The sequence below is a fragment of the Tamandua tetradactyla genome, chromosome 4 (genome assembly GCF_023851605.1).
Source record: "Tamandua tetradactyla isolate mTamTet1 chromosome 4, mTamTet1.pri, whole genome shotgun sequence".
In the NCBI taxonomy this organism is placed as follows: domain Eukaryota; kingdom Metazoa; phylum Chordata; class Mammalia; order Pilosa; family Myrmecophagidae; genus Tamandua; species Tamandua tetradactyla.
Genome location: NC_135330.1, coordinates 120,130,086 through 120,146,924, shown reverse-complemented (window position 1 = coordinate 120,146,924; position 16,839 = coordinate 120,130,086). Strand labels below are relative to the sequence as shown.

Here is a 16,839-nt window from a genome sequence, read left to right as displayed (position 1 = left end):
AGGAGTGTAATATTTGTCTGTACAAGTCTCTTTTACTCAGCTTTGTTGACAGTAGCTATAACAGATCTTAGTGTTATATGAAAATGTGACAGAATATCAGCAGGGTCATGTACAGATGCAGATTACCATCCTATATGTTTTAAGAGTGAAGTTACAAGTTTATAGAACCTCTGATTATTTATGGCTGAGATATTCTCACTGATAGTAAGTTTTCACTTGAGGATAGAAAAAGAATGATAAAATAGTGGTTGAAGACCAAATTCAGATGCAAAAAGTAGCAATAAATATATATTGAGAACCGAAAGTTGATGTATTTATAATTTGCATTTAATACCTTCTCTGTCTGTCTTTTGGCTTCTTTAATGCCCCCCACCTTCTCCATGGTCCCCCACCTTCCTGACAGGAAGTTATGCATGATGATTAAGTGAGCAAGCGTTTGAATCAGGCTCCCCCCCTCACTGCAGTAGATGAGGGGTAAGCTAGTCAACCTCTTTGAACCTTGGTTTCCTCATAGATAAAAAAGGGTTAATAAAATTAAAAACAATGGAAACAACAACACATGCTGTTGTGTGGAATAAAAGTGTGAAATGATTAGTATGTTTCGGGAACCTAGACCATGCTCAACAAGTGATAGCAGTAATCACAACACTTATTTTTCTAATTCTTATAGTTATTAAACCTCACATCCCAACTTGCTCTCTCTTTCCCAGTTAGAGTCCCAGGCTCTCCCCCAAATTGCATGCATCTAGTCTTGGTTTCTCTGGATTTCATAGAATTTACTGTGACTTTATCTCATTCTCATGAGCCAGATAGCTAATGTCTTTAGTGGAGACTATTAGACCACTTATCCTTAAAAACGCACTAGTAAGTGAAAAACAAGTAAGACTTTCATGTCTTTTCCTTAAACCAGCTTACCAGTGAGTACAGATTTTAAAGAAGTTCATGACAGGGAGCCATAGATCTTATAAGTGAAAGGAACCTTGGTCTGTGACCAGTTAAAAACCTCTCATTTTCATAAAGAGAAAATTAAATCTCAAAATTTTTTCAAGGGCGGACCATGGTGGCTCAGCAGGCAAGAATGCTCGCCTGCCATGCCAGAGGACCCAGGTTCGATTCCCGGTACCTGCCCATGTAAAAAAAAAAAAAAAAAAAAAAAAAATTTCAAGATCATAAATGTGGTATATCAATCTGAGTCTAATTAGGAGACAGAAACCATATAAATTATTTAAACTGAGTATGTGTGTATGGAGAGAAAGAGAGAGAGAGAGAGAGAGCTTGTTAACTAGGCATTGAAGAACTGAAGAGTCAAAAAGAGAGCAAGCAATTACAGAGTTAGACAGAAAAGAAACCTGCATTACTGAAGCCTAGAAGTTTCAAGAATGGATTCTGTAGCACCTAACCTGAGACTGCTAAGGAGAAAGTATCACTTTTCTGAACTTGTTTTCTCTGAGCTTGGAGGAGGGACCCCATGGAGCTGTTAGACAAACTGATTGAACTTGTGCTGGTGTCTCTGAGTGGATTTAGCAAATGTATTCAACTGTAATGGAATCGATTATCATTGCCAAAATGAAAATGCACTGCTTGACAGGAGGAGGAGGCAAACAGGAAGGAGCAACATTCTTCTCTGCTCTTGTCTTCTATTCTCCCTCTGGAGTCCCTTGTTGCCAGGGCCTAATAGGGAGCCATTCGGCAATTCAGAAATGTGGTTGGCAGCTCCAGCCCCAGTGTCACAGATTATTGAAGGGTGGATCAAAGAAAGAGACACTTTACCAACTGGCACAGTTATCAGGTATACCACCCTACACGAGAGAATACCTGTAATGTTAGATGATGGAGATAGGTGGATGAAAAGTTTACTCCAACTTCAATTCATCTCTGTTTCTTCTCTTGCATATGAGTCATCACATAGACATTTCCTTTTGTCTGCCATCCTACCTTTGACATTTATGGGTTTCTCTTCTTCCATATAATTTATAACTTAATTCATACTTTGATTCCCTCTCATTTGTCCTACTTGTAGGGTCCTGGGAGATTTCAAAATCACACTCAAGTCTCTCCTCTCGTAACGAATTTCAAACCAAGAAGGCAATTCCTGGAGGTTGAAACTGAGAGTTTAGTGTTTCTTATCTGAGTTGGAAAAGATTAGCCTTGATTTAGATCTCTACCTAAGATTCTGTGCTCTTGACACAATCTCCTGCTCTCAGAGAAATTCTCCATTTGAGATTCTCTCTTCAGCTTTGGAAACTCACATTCTTCCCCCAAATTCTCTCAGTCCAATCTTCTACTGCATCATTCTCTGTGTATCTGGTTTGCAGTCTTTTGTGTACTCCCAATTCAATGGACTGATACTGCAACTCGTGGCCAGCTCTCTATCTCTTGGCAGAGATTCCCGTGGTGGTAAAGAATCTGCAACCAGCTGATTCGTATCATGCTATACGGAGTCACCATTCTCCAGCACATCGGATTAGGTTACATGTCAATAATAACCTGCTACCCTAGTCTTGTTTCTCCAGTATCAGTCTACTGTAATAGATCTCTCATAGAAAGACTGGAGACCTGTGTTTCAATCTGAGTTTTGTCACGAACTTGATATGTGGTTTTGAACAAGTCTCTGTGCTTCAATTTCCTCATCTATAAAATTCCCACCTCATGAGGAATAAATGAGAAAATCATGGCATTTTGCTTTCAAATTAACCAAGTGGGTGAACAGTTTCACTTTATCACTTACCAGCTCTCTGGCTTTGTGAAAGTTACTTAACTTTCCTAAAGTTGTTTCTCATATTTAAAATTTTGCTTGAATTGTGGATAATATCTAATTTATATGGTTATTGATGGATTAAATGATTATGCACGAGTGAGAAGTTAATATGCTTGTGCCAGAATGGAGGCTTAGATGGGCCTGTGGGTAGAATTACGTAATGGTTACTTCTTATAAGTCCTTTTGCTCTGAACAGAGCAATCTCTTATATGTAACAAGTTGTTCTCATATTATTTTTTAAGTGCCAGAGATTGTATAATGTCACTGAAATATTATCCGGTCGCAAGTTTTGATTTACATAGTGTGAAGAAACCCAGTGCAAAAGAAAATGAACTTGTCCTCGTTAACAGACCTATTTGAAGAATGAGTTTCTGAAGGAAGCCAGACGAAGGGAGAGAATAAGAAGTCCCTGCAAGAGGAAACAATACGGGAGAGATGTCTCGCAGAGAGAACCAGACTGAGGAAGGGTGCGGGGGATGTATTCAGCTGGCCTGTAGAAATTGTACTTGGGTACCCCAAGCCAAAATCCAGTTGATTTTTACTTCTTCCCATTCCCAGTTTTGGTTTATGATGAAAAGTAATAGATCACAGTATCTGGGCCTAAGCCGCATGCTGTAGGCACCCTTTCCCAGGGGATGATCCCAAGGAATAGGAGCTTTGCCTTTTAGCCAGAGAGAAACAATCAGGCAGGGGTTTGGAACCAAAAGAGAAGGAGGATGAGAACAGGAAAGAATGATGGTAAAGGTATGTGCAGTGGCAGTTCACAAAACCGAGAGGCCTAGTAGTTAGGGAAGAGGCTTACTGGAAAAAAGAAGGAATTTCCTGAGAGGATGGTGTCTTTGATTATTGCTTTCAAAATTATGCATTGGCATTAATCAAAAGTAAATTCTGGAATATGCCAATTATAAAAAGTAAAACCTTGCACAGGACCTGGCACATAGCAAGTGATGAATACCTTCACTCTAGAAAAATCATAATGGTCATCAATTTCCTTTCAAAATGGTCATTTTCCTATTATATTCCTCTACTAACATTGGTTCCTTGTTTCTAGAATATCCCCACTCACTACCTGTTTTAGTTTGTTAAGCTGCTGGAATGCAATATACCAGAAATGGAATGGCTTTTAAAAAGGGAATTTATTAAGTTGCAAGTTTACAGTTCTAAGGCCACTAAAATATCCAAGCTAAGGCATCCAGAGAAAGATATCTTGATTCAAGAAAGGCCAACAGGTCTGGAATACCTCTGTTAGCTGCAAAGGCTCATGGCAATGTCTGCTAGCTTTTCCCCTGGCTTCTCTTTCATAAAACTTCCCCAGGAACGTTTCCCTCTTGCATCTGCAAAGGTCTCTGACTGTGTGGGCTTTGTTAGCACTGAGCTTTTTCCAAAATGTTTCCCTCCTAAAGGGCTCCAGTAAACAACCCCGCCTTGAATGGGTGGAGCTGCAGCTCTGTGGAAACAATCCAATCAAAAGTTACTACCCACAATTGGGTGAGCCACATCTCCATGGAAACAATAAAAAAGATCCCACCAAGCAATACTGAGTGTGGATTAAAGAGCATGGCTTTTCTGGATGCACAACAGTTTCAAACAGATATTTGCCGTAAATGCATATTTCTGATCAAAGGATTGACTCATCCATTGTCCTCTTTGCACCTCCCCCCCTCCAAACATGTTTGGACCTCACACCACCACCACTACCACCATTACTTGAGAGCTTATTAGAAATGTAAATTTTAGGAATCCATACTGAATCTACTGAAACAGAACCAGCATTTTAACAGGATCTCTGTGTGATTACCCTCATTAAAGCTTGAGAAGCCCAGCTCTGTAATGTCTTCCCCTACCTGTGCAAGTTTTATAGAGCCTGGCAAAATGAGATTTGAAAAGAAACTATGCTTTTGAAAGACTTTACTGCCTGGGGATTTCTAGGTAATTGATATCTACCAATTTGTCCAACTGAATTTAGGACATCTGTTTACCTATGTGTAAACCTAATGATTTGTACCATCTTTTACAAGCTAGATTATTTTTACCAAACGCTGTGATAAAAAAAAAAAAAACTAAAAGAGAAAGAGGAAAATACAACAAAGCAAGAAAGAGACTGCCATTGTTCTGCCATTGTTCTCTCCTTCCTTTTTTTTTTGTTTTTTTTGTTTTTTACATGGGCAGGCTCCAGGAATCGAACCCGGGTCCTCGGGCATGGTAGGCAAGCATTCTTGCCTGTTGAGACACCGTGGCCTGCCCTGTTCTCTCCTTCCTTTTCCAATAATAAAACTTTATATTCTTTCCTCCTACAAAAAGCGTATATTCACCTATTTGTTTACCAAAGTGAATCCAAAGACTTTCTCTATTAATTTCCTTGCCCAACCTAGATCTATCAATGGCACATGATATCATATTTTGCATTTAGTTTTATGTTAAATGTGAAAATGATATTTCAAATGGAAATCAGAGTGTACATTTAACTTGCACTGGATTAAAAATTGCATTCAGAGAGTATTGTTTTTTTACTAGTAGAGTATTACATTCACTTTCTTTTAACCTATATTCATTCTTAGTGTGGATGTTTACTTAAGACTGGGACATGAAGAGAAGAGCACAGCATAACTTACATAAATTTTAGTATGAAAACCTGTTAACATTTCAACTGAAATTATTTGTCTTGCAAATTTCTAATCATACCATAATTGTTCCAAAGTGAAAGAATTTGAGTTGTTTCTATGAAACATACTGAGCTCCCTCTCCTAACTTGATAACCATTTCAATGAGACTTTCTTTGCATTTATTTGTTCTGAGAAGCAAAAGTGGGATTTGTCTGACTGACACTGCACAGAATAGTTCAAATGTAGCATTACACTGTCTGGATGAGATCCTGGAATATTGCCTTGTTCACAACACAGAAAAGCTTTACAGGTATAGGGAAGATTTGTTAGGTTTCCCTTGACATCATGAGTATTTTATAAGCCTATTCTCTGGTGAAATTTTAGTAGATTTTCTGCTTATACTGTATTCATTTTAATCTCATTACTGTTATACAAAACAAAGGAAATAAGCATTAACACTTCAAAATACTATTCATTTTATATTCTTAAAAGACAAACCTACATAAAGGTTTCTGTAAAATTTCAATGTGTTAAAACATGAAATATGGAATTAGAACAAAAACCACTTTCATTTTTTAGGAAAAGAGTTTAGTGGGCTGTGTCATTGTGATGATTAGGTTCTGATGTCAACTTGGCCAAGTGATAAAGCCCAGTTGTCTGGACAGGCAAGCACTGGCCTAACCATTGCTACAAGATATTTTGTGGCTGATAGATAAACTGAAAGACTGGTGCATTAATCATCAGTCAGTTGATTGCATCTGTAGCTGATTATATCTGCGATCAACTAAGGCATGTCTCCCACCAAAGAGATGATACAATCAGTTGAAAACTTTTAAGGGAAAATGAGAGACTGTTTTCATGGCTTCTTCAGCATGAGCCTTTCCTGCAGAGTTCATCCAGACCCTTCATTGGAGCTGCCAGCTTCAAAGCCTGCCCTGTGGATTTTGGACGCTTCTATTCCCACAGTTGTGTGAGACACCTTTATAAATCTCATATTTACAGATATCTCCTGTTGGTTCTGTTTCTCTAAAGAGCCCTGATTAATGCAGTTATCATAGGAAAGAAAAGGAATTTAGTTTTGTTCTGCAGAAGGAACACCCATTAATTTATTTCCAAAATATTTATTGAGAGACCACCATGGGTTAACATTGTGGTACTCAGGGAGCATATGTTTGTGAATTAAGTGTTCTCAGGTACCACTAGATGTTTTATAGATGCAATCAATAGACACTGACCCAGTGAGGGAAACAAGAAATTAATTGGAAAGATCCAAAGAAGTTTACAGTGCAGTCAACAAAGAGAGCAGGAACCAGTGGTCATTCATTAGGGTACTATGGGTAGCATAAAGCCCAATCACTTTTTCCATCTTTACATTGTTCATTCAAGATTCAGTGTACCAGAAGTGAGAATTTGGCTTCACATTCTTTTGCAATACTGGAATTGTGAGGTAAAGGACTTATCAGAAGGAACTGCAAAGGACCTTTTAAACTGCGTGAAGAGGCAATATGCCTCGAATTACACGCCAAACATCACTGCATGAAATTGGGAGTAATCATTATCCAAAGAAGATGGATGGAGAATGGGAAACCACAGACCCACACATGCAAACACACACACACACACACCATGAAAACAACAGAGCACTGTCTGCTGTCTTCTATTTTTAGGCTATATAGATTTGGCGTTCAATGTTGACCCTAAGGATATTTATCTATTTCGTCTGTGGAATAGAATCTTAACACATTCCATAGAAGGTAACAATGAGTGATTCAGAGTACATAAGAGGGTGCTTTAGTTGATGAAATTTATTTGTAAGCCATTGGAATACCAGCTTCCAGCCATCACCCAAGGTCAGTGCTTGCTATAGAATTGATTGTCTGTAGATGGTTGCTCAGTAATTCCCTTCTTTATTAGGGAGTTAAGTTCTTAAATCACTTTTATTTTGCTCCATTTATCTTATATCTGTCTGATTAGTCCAATTCTTCTATTAAAAGCAACACTGAGACTACATGTCATTTTGAGCTTTTCCATTACCACTTGAATTTTTTAAATCCTTTTTATAAATACTAAGATAATTATATTCTATGTGAGAAATTGGAGTATACCCTTCTGAAACATTTTAACAAACCAAAAAAAAAAAAAAAAGTAAAGGCATCATTTTATTGCTATACCTTTTTTTAAGGTATATCCAGAATAACCATTTAGAAGTCAATACCAAATAAAATTAAAATTTTTGATTATTTGACAAAGATAAATCCATTCATACAAATATGCTCTTTTTTTTTACTGCCTGACAAATCAAGACACATTGTTCCTTAATCTCATATCCTGGAAGGAGCTTATTAGAGAGAGTCTCTGTCTCTTAAGTGACTTTACCCAAACCTGGTGAAGTGTTACACATAATGATTGAACTGATTTGGAGAAGGAAGCCTGCAGAGCAAGAGTATTAAACATCACCATTGAGGCGATTTGCATAGTGGTTAAAAGCCTTGACATTGCATTTAAACAGAGTTCAGTTTTTACATCTGCCATTTATTAGTTGGGTTATCTTAAAAAGTTAGTATTCCTCTCTAAGTCAAACTTTTCTCCTTTGAAAATGAACATAAGAATACACAATATGGCTTTCTGGTGATCAATTGATCTCATGTACAAACCCAATAATTGACTGTCATGATTATGAGTGTGATACAAAGGAGCATGGTAGGACTGGAGAAGCAGTTCTTCCAAGAGATGATGGCAGCCTCTAAAGCCAACATGGGAATAAAACAAACAGAGCAGCAGAAACTCAAAGAGAATCACAGCCAAACTCCATCTTTTCTCAGAAGATTCTTGGACTTTTCCATTAGTTACTGAACTTTAATATTACTTGAGAAAGTTCATTCCATTCCATTATATTAGTGTTCTTCCTCCAGCCAAAATTATTGACACAGGTGTTGGGATTGCTGGCCCTGGGAAGCTCTCAGCACAGTGCTGGGCTGTAAGTTACCAATGGCATCAGAGGAGAATCCACAAATGCTGATTTTCTCCCCCAGGGGAATTTAGCAGTGTGAAATCTCAGATAGTGTTGCCTGCCACATCCAACTTCTTTAAAAACATTAAATAGAATAAAACTGTACACTGCCTTTTTTAATGAGAGTGTGGAATGCTATCCACATCGAAGAGTAATCCTTTTCAGGCAGGAATACTGGGTGTAATTTTCTACATAAATGGAAAAAAGTAATCCTATCTCCAGCATATCCCTCTTCTGTGTTCTGCAGGTTTAGCCGGGCTAAAGCTGTTGACAGAAAATTCTCCACTTGGATGAGAAGTGAAGATGAGAGGAGGTATTGCAATGGTGATGGAAAAGCTTTCTATAATGAGACAAATCCCAGCACCTCCAGGGAACTCATTCGGTATGGAAACCATTTCATATATCTTTCATTATGGGAATGATACACTGTCTATTAAAAGTACAGAAGTGAGATTGCCCAGACAGTTATTTTAATGGGGTGACTCCATTTGGATCGTCATTTGGTTTTGCAAACAACAGCATGCAAGCCTATTCATCTACACCACTATGCTTCAAACAAGCCCAATCTATCATAGTATTGATGGTGTTAGCACCTCTTATTATAGAAACCTGTCGGGGCATTACAACATAAACAACACATTCTGCACAGCTGCAAAACACTTATTCGAGGAGTCCATTTAGTTTCATAAACTTTTTCTAAGTCTCCGACACCTTAAACAAACTATGACAGGCATTTATATTGTATGCCGAACAAGATGAATAACTCACTATAGAAAATGTATCTAGTGACTACCAACAGAAGAAAAGGGTACGAGATAAAATAAATCTCTAGAGGAAAATAAAAAGAAATAGTAGATGCGTTAATGCTTCCTAGGAAAATAGTCATTTTCCATTTTCTATTATCAAAGCAGGATACAATTTAGCTCAGAAATCCATTTCAACTTCAGAGTACGTAATTATTTGCTCACAGCTAGAACTGCAGCTTCCTTTGGGGTGGTTGTTTATGCTGCTGCTGATATAATATGTTTTCCTGTGTTGATCCATTTGGTACAATGCTATTTCAATGTCCATATAATATGTGATAAGTCATAATATGTTATAGGAATAATAAATGTATAATATAATATAGGCATGATAAATATAGGTATAATATAGATACTTAGCCTGGTCTGTGACTGTCAACATGTATGCACAAGTATATATATTTGCCAGAAATCACAGGCAGCTTTCTTCCACCAAATATATGTCTGTTTGTGTGTATAATAGAAAATAATAAAATGAAGCAAGACAAACAGTTCTGGGCTTACATATCTATTTTCTATAGAGTAATTACTCTTCTAAATCTGAACTTCCTAACTGATACCATGCCCGAAGGCAATTCTGCATCTTAGCAGTGTGGTTTAGAACTGCTCCCAATGTCCCCCAACTATCCCATTTAGAAGTCTCCCCAAGTATTGACCAGATGAGCTGTACAGCCCTTCACCGAGAGAAGCCCAGGCTTATCTGAAGAGAAACAAGTGTACTTTCAAGGGACTGAGATTTGAAATATTGATTCAGTCACATTAATTGAAATTTTGCCTTGAGAAGTGATTACAAAAATGTTGCTCCAATATTAATTTGTATCTGCTTTGGATAAGATTAACATTAATTTCTTTGCCAGTCCCCATTACTCTTTTATTATTCATTAGCATCTCTCTTTGCATGTGTAAGGGACCTTGATGAAGCATGTTTATTCATAGACTAACCTTTTTAAATAATTCTAACAGCTCTCAAACTGTAACCTTCCTGGCATGCTGAATATCTTGTCTTTGTTTCATTATTCAATACTTGCACTCTATCCTCCACTTGCGATGCTGAACATGAATCATACTCTTCTTTCTATGGCTCTCTTCCTCCCACTAAAATGTCCTCTGCAGCCCAATCCCACAGGAGAGCTCTGTTCACAAAATACCACAGCAAAATTGTCTCTTGGTAGGATTTGGGGCAGTATAATATCCATGAATCTCCAGCACAGCTACTGACGTATTTTTTTCTGCAGCTCATTACATATCTGCTACCGTGTTTTAGCTCATTGTTCATTTACCTTTTGTGAGACTATTTAGTTTGAGTTCGCCTTTGATGAGAGCTCTGGAGGTGACATTTTATCTCTTCTTTGTGTATGTAAGCTCTCAGGCTTATGTTTCCAAGCGGACAAAACGGACAAAGCTGTGAAAAGGAGAGGGAGAAAACCATAGGAGTAGAATTGGTGAACTAATTATATTTTTCTACAAGCTGTGACATCGGTATCTTTTTCTAAGCCTCACAAGGCTGTATAAATACTTCAAAATGAGAAATACATTTTTTTACTTCAATTATAGATTTAATGTAAGATGCCTACCTTAAAATAAAACACATGAAATTATGCATTTTCTTCTTTTTGAGCTCAAGTCAAATTTTTTCACTGTGGAACAGACCAAAAATACATGTTTGGATATTTCCATTTTTTAAATATTCTTTTGATGACACGGAGGTAACACTACATGGAAAAATCTGTCCAGAAAAATAAATTTCCTCTATTGTTATTTTACTAATGCAGAGGGGAAAAATTATAATTTCCCATATCCCCTCAAATAGATATTATTCTTTGATAGTTCCTTATATATTGCCACGAACAAAAAAAAAGGAAAAATAAAGTCAATTCAGAAGAATTGACAAACACCTTAGGAATTGACACTTGATAGATTACAGAGATTATTGTATGCATTTTTGTAATGCACTGAGTATAAATCTAGTTTGCAAACATCACGCTTTTTACTTCTATTATGTTTAGATTGCACTGGGTAGTTTATTATTATTACTCACTTCTTTTGTAGGATTTTTTTAATGTTGAGAACTGAAACCTCTACTGCCAAACACCCGCAGTAAAGGCAATGCACGTCAAGTGCAATTTCATTTCACCAAACCCATTATAGTACAAGGAAAGTTTCTTAAAACAACTACCTGAGGCTACAGTGAACAAAAGGTCTTGGGTGTGATAAAATGGTCAAAATCAAATGGCCTGGTGGGTGATTTTACAATTTGTGATGGCAGAATTTCATTCAAATTAAATTTACTTTCACTTCATCTCCTTATACCATGACATAGCCTGCCATCTACCCAACACATGCTGTAACACACTAATCATGAAAATGAATTTCTGTTAGGTGAATTTCAGTGGATCTAGGAATATATTGCACCAGGCCAGGTACAAATGGCAGAAGAGAGCAAAACCAATAAGTAAAGTGCCTCTCCTTTATTAAAAAGAGAGAAAAGCTTCCCTTTAATGACCTTAGCAAGGCAGAGACTTTCACTCGAAATCTGTGTCTTTCTCTGACAGAAACAAGGCCATGGGGCTCTACATGTAGCAAAAGGCCTCACCTGTAAAAGGCAGGAGAAAATCACAATTGAATGAAGAGAACCCAGAAGGAGGGGAGGAGTTCAAATTCTAAAGGTTCCATGGAACTCAAGTAATTGAGAAGTATATGGCTAAAAATCTAGAGAGCACATTCTCCTCGCCTAGATAATTGATGCAAAAAAAAGAGAGGAAAACATAGTTTAGAAATTTTAGGTCTGTGTTACAATAAAAGAGGTTCAAACTGTTAAAATGAAAAGATGAAAGGAAAAGATACCTTTCCTGAGCAGGAATCTTTAATGAACACTTGATATGTAAAGCAGAGACAAGGGCAGGACCTCACACTAAGAGGGTGACAAGGTGACCCTCTCTTTGCCTCTTGAGGGAACTTTGAGACACCTCCTGTGCTTCTTGGGTCAAAGAAGAAGACTTTGAAACTCGTAACAGAAAGGCTCTAGATACTAAGAAAGCTCAATTCCAGTTGAAGGTTCTTTCTCTCAAGGACAGTTTTATCCTGACAAATAATTCCTTTTTAACAAGAAGGACTATATAGTTTGTTTTATTACTGCTACTACATTTCTTTTTGTATGCTATATGGTGGGGTCACATTTCATACTTTTTCCATGTGAATATCCCATTATTGCAGCACCATTTGTTGAATTTTGTGTTTGCTTGTTGGTTTTGGTTGGTTTCTTTGTTTGATTGTTTGGGAAGTGCATGGGCCGGGACTTGAACCTGGGTCTCCGCATGGCAGGCGAGAATTCTACCACTGAACTACCCTCACACCCCCAGGCTCATTTTTGAGGACTTGGGTAGTACATAGATATTACAGACAGTTAAAACTACAGTTGAGGTCGAAAAAGGAAAAAGTTCAACAAAATCAAAACCATCATATTCTCATCAGGTAACAAGTAAAAACTAGTTATTTAATTAATAGTCTTCCAATGTTTATACATCTCTTTGAAATAGCTTTTCCAGTAATGTAAGTGATCATACTCTGTGAATATACATAGCTGGTCCTCGCCTTAAGTATTCCAGCAGTGAATTTTGGTTAAGAAGTCATTTAACTATATTTATAGTCACAGTTCCAGTTCTACTTCCACCCATAGAGTGATAATGTTGTAATTATTTATCTAAGTTTTTTGTGCAAAATATTTGGTATATATTGCAAACAATGTTCCAGCTCAGATATAAATGCATGCCCTCAATATTAATAATAGCTACATTTCTATTATATTATGAAATATAGTTCTTTTTAAAGCCAACCCCTACTATTGAATATTTAGTTCTTTCCTTCCCTTTTTCTTTTTTACGTATTTAGAAGAGTCAGCTACTCTGAGATTAACATCCCAAAGAATATATCTTTGTGAAGTTTACGATTATTTCCTTAGGATGACTTATGAAAAATAATATTTTACATTAGTTGAAAGAGATAGAAGAGGACTGCCAGACCTCACAGGCTATATGCAAACTGAGTGTTTTTGATATCTGTTGATGAACACTCCAGAAACTTCCTTCTTTAACAGCTGATAAGACTGTCTCCCACAGTTTTACCTGCCTTGGGTTTGTCATTCTTTTTAATCATCACCAATGGCATGATGTATACATATCTTTAATTTTGTACACAGTAGTTTTCTTTTATTGTATTCTAATACTATATGCTTGGCTTGTTTCTGAACTCCCAATCTTATTTCATTTATATGTCTGCCTCTTCCTTTATAATTGCGGCACAGTTTTACTATCTGATAACATAAGAAATAGTTCTTTACTTACCTTTATTTTCCAAGGTTTATTAGCTAGTCTACTAAAATTTTTCTGAGGAAGGTTTGGAATTAATTTTTCATATTTATTTGAACACATTTATTTAAATACAAGAAAGAAGTTGTTATCTTGATTGAAAGAACAGTAAATTCAAAGATTTATTTGAGGAGAATTAGTTCTGTATAACATACAGATCATTCATCCAGGAAACATGGTTTGACTCCATTTATAAATTTTTAAATAAATCTCTGCATAATGTAGTTTTGTACTTTTTTAATATATAAGCACTACTTATTTGTGAAGTGTATTCTTAGATGTATTATGGTTTTGTTCTTGTTGTGATTGGCCCTTTTCCCAATTATAATTTCTAACTGAAATTTTCTGGAATTATACAAAATATACTCTATTTTATACATTGACTTTGTAACTGGCTATTTTATTAAACTTCCTGGTTCAAAGGTTTCCCACTGATGCGATTAGGTTTTCTAGTAAGGAAATCGTATGAATGTTTAAATGTTAATTTTGTTTCTTTCTTTCTAATAATTAACCATTTAATTGGTTCTTTTCCTATTGTCTCTCGTTCTTCCCTCCCTCCTTTCCTTAATTCCTTCCTTCCTCTTTCCATTCTTCCCTCTTTTCCTTCTTTCCTTCCATTAGAATTTCCATAAGGGAAAAAAAAGTTAAACAATCCCTGTGATTAAGATGCTCTTTACTTACTCCTGGCTTTGGTGAATATGCCTTAAGTGTTGAATTTCAGAAAATGTTAACCTGAAGTGTTTTACAAGATTTTAATATGTATGCTGCTCAAAAGGTGCCCCTTACCCAAACCACCCTGCCAGTATTCAGTTAAATTAAGTTAAATAGGTTATTTTACTACAAGGTTAGATCATTTTACCCATGCATGCATTGACTCACATGCTCTGAGAGTAAGTGTGAGACATTTTTCATACATATTTGAACACAGAAATACTTTTTTCTTTTCCTCTTTTTCATAGTATATATATACATATGTTTACATTTTCTAGATGTTTTCTACAGATATCAACTAGGTAAATGCTATTTTCATACTCCATTATTAAATATAGTATTGGTAATTGAGTTCATATTGTTAGCATTATCAAGGTAAGGACAATTCTTTTCTCTCTAGTTTCATAAATAATAGCAGAAAGGAATGCTGAATCTAATTAAATCCATATTTCATAAGATTTTGCCTTCTATGACCTAATGATTTATGAATTATATTCATGGATTTCCTAATGTCAAGCTATTCTACTGTCTGTGCAATAGAGCTGTGTAATAAAGCCACCCCAATTGTAGATCGTTGTAAAAGAGTAAATAAGATTTTTTTATACAATATTTTTGGGGGGTTTTTGTGTGTGTGTGTGTAATTGCAATGTTGCTTTCCTCTTAAAAAGGACTTTTCAAAAATTTTACATGGCCTTTGCTCTTTGAATATGCTTTGCTTGATCACTGAAATTTTGATAGAATTCATTCATGAAGAAAATGGACATGCTTCTATTTAGAAAGAAGTCTTGCCATTTAGTTTTCAACTAAATTTTATGTTAATTTTATATTCTCATTTTACACTTCTGGAATTAATTTTGGTAAATTATGTTTTTCTAAGAAATTACACATTTTAATGTATTAGCAGAGAGTCACCCAAAGTGGTGATTTACAATTTTTAAAGTATCTGCATCTGTGGTTTTATAATCATTGTCATTCCTAATGTTAAATATTTGTTCTCTCTTTTTTTTATTGTTTCAACTAGAGAGTGCTGTTGATTTTTCAGAGCACTGGCTACATAATTTACTGATTAATTATAATCTATTATTGCTTTTTCCCTGTGTTTTACCTTATTAATTTCTAACTATGTTCTAAGAATTATTTAAAAATCTGGCCTGAAAGCTTATTTTATTATTTTCATTTTTTCTAATTTATTAATAAAAACTTAAGGAAGTGTATAGCTTTGATTGTTATTAAAATTTTTCTGCAGGGGTGCCTGGGTGATTCAGTGGTAGAATGCTCGCTTTCCATGTGGGAGACCTGGATTCAATTCCCAGACCCTGCACCTAAAAATAAAAAATAAAAAAATAAAGTTGTTTACATTATGTTCTCAAATGAAGGTTTCAATTTTTAATCAGATTTTAAAATTAAATTTGTTATTATTTTCTTTTGCCCAGAGATTAGTATTTGTATAATTTATATATTTGATATACATATTGATTTATTTTGTCTTTACATGATCAATTTTGTAGATATTCCAGGGATAGTATTAGATAACACTCCTGAATGCATTATAAATCATATGACAGATGGAAATAAATTGTCTTTATATCTATAATATATCTTCCAAACTAAGCTCAGTACTTGGCACAAGGTTATTATTATATGATTCTGATTCACTATATTCCTGTTTATTTTTTCCTAAATACTTCATTAAGTATATTAAATATTTTATTTTTCAATTTTGAACCAGCCTTACATTCCTGAAATAATCCACCTTGTGTTAAAAATATTAAATATTAGAATATTATATTCTGCATCTATCATTTTTCTCTGTTTCTCCCTATAATTTTATGGATTTATACTTTATGCAATTTGGTTAATAGAATTTAATTTAAAAAACTCATGACAATTACATGATCACTGTGAACTTTCCATTGAATTGTTATAAGATATCTCATCTGTTGAGAATTTGATTTTTTCCCTAATATAAATATTGTGACACAATGTTTTTATTTATTATAGCCTCTTTTACATATGAACTTTTAGTTTCACTGTAAAAATTTAGAACCTTATGATTTTTACTGGTTGGAGGATCTGCCTTTAAACAGACTTATACATCTTATTTCATAAACTGCCATTTTAAATATATTTGGTTGAATTCTTGCAATGGTGGAGTGAATTGCTACAATGATGTGTGGTAGTAACACAGGTTCAGAGTACAACCGAAATTCCTTTATTACTTGCATAGAATTAAGAGTCCAGAAAAGACCAAGATAACCTCTTGGTCACTTACACAGCACAAAGAGTCCAAAAGAGCAGGAAAAGAAGTCCCATCGTGGCTGGTCTCCCGGAAGGACAGAAACTGCTCTAGGTTGGGGTTGATAGATGGCAGCTCCACACGCACTACTTGTGCAAGAGAATGAAGACAAATCTATACTGAGTATGGCTTCCGTTCACCTCAGTGGAGGGGGTCCTGCCGTTGAGAATTCCTACCTTAATAAGCATCTAAGGCTGCTTGTTTCCAGTTTCTGGTTTAAGGTCTGGCTGGGCCTTTTCATTAGACTTAACGTCTCCCCCAGGGTGTGGAAAAAGAGAATAGAAAAGGAGATAG

At 35.7% G+C, this 16,839-nt stretch overlaps 1 long non-coding RNA gene across 1 annotated transcript in view; it reads right to left on the bottom strand.

The window, feature by feature from the left end:
- The window catches only part of LOC143679313 (uncharacterized), a 42,453-nt gene extending 25,681 nt beyond the window's left edge, over positions 1-16,772 (bottom strand). The window contains exons 1-2 of the long non-coding RNA XR_013173644.1: positions 16,522-16,772; positions 10,455-10,576 (exon numbers count right to left, since the gene is read on the bottom strand). This is a non-coding gene — a long non-coding RNA (uncharacterized LOC143679313). The remainder of the gene's footprint in view (positions 1-10,454; positions 10,577-16,521) is intronic.
- Positions 16,773-16,839: the final 67 nt, after the last annotated feature.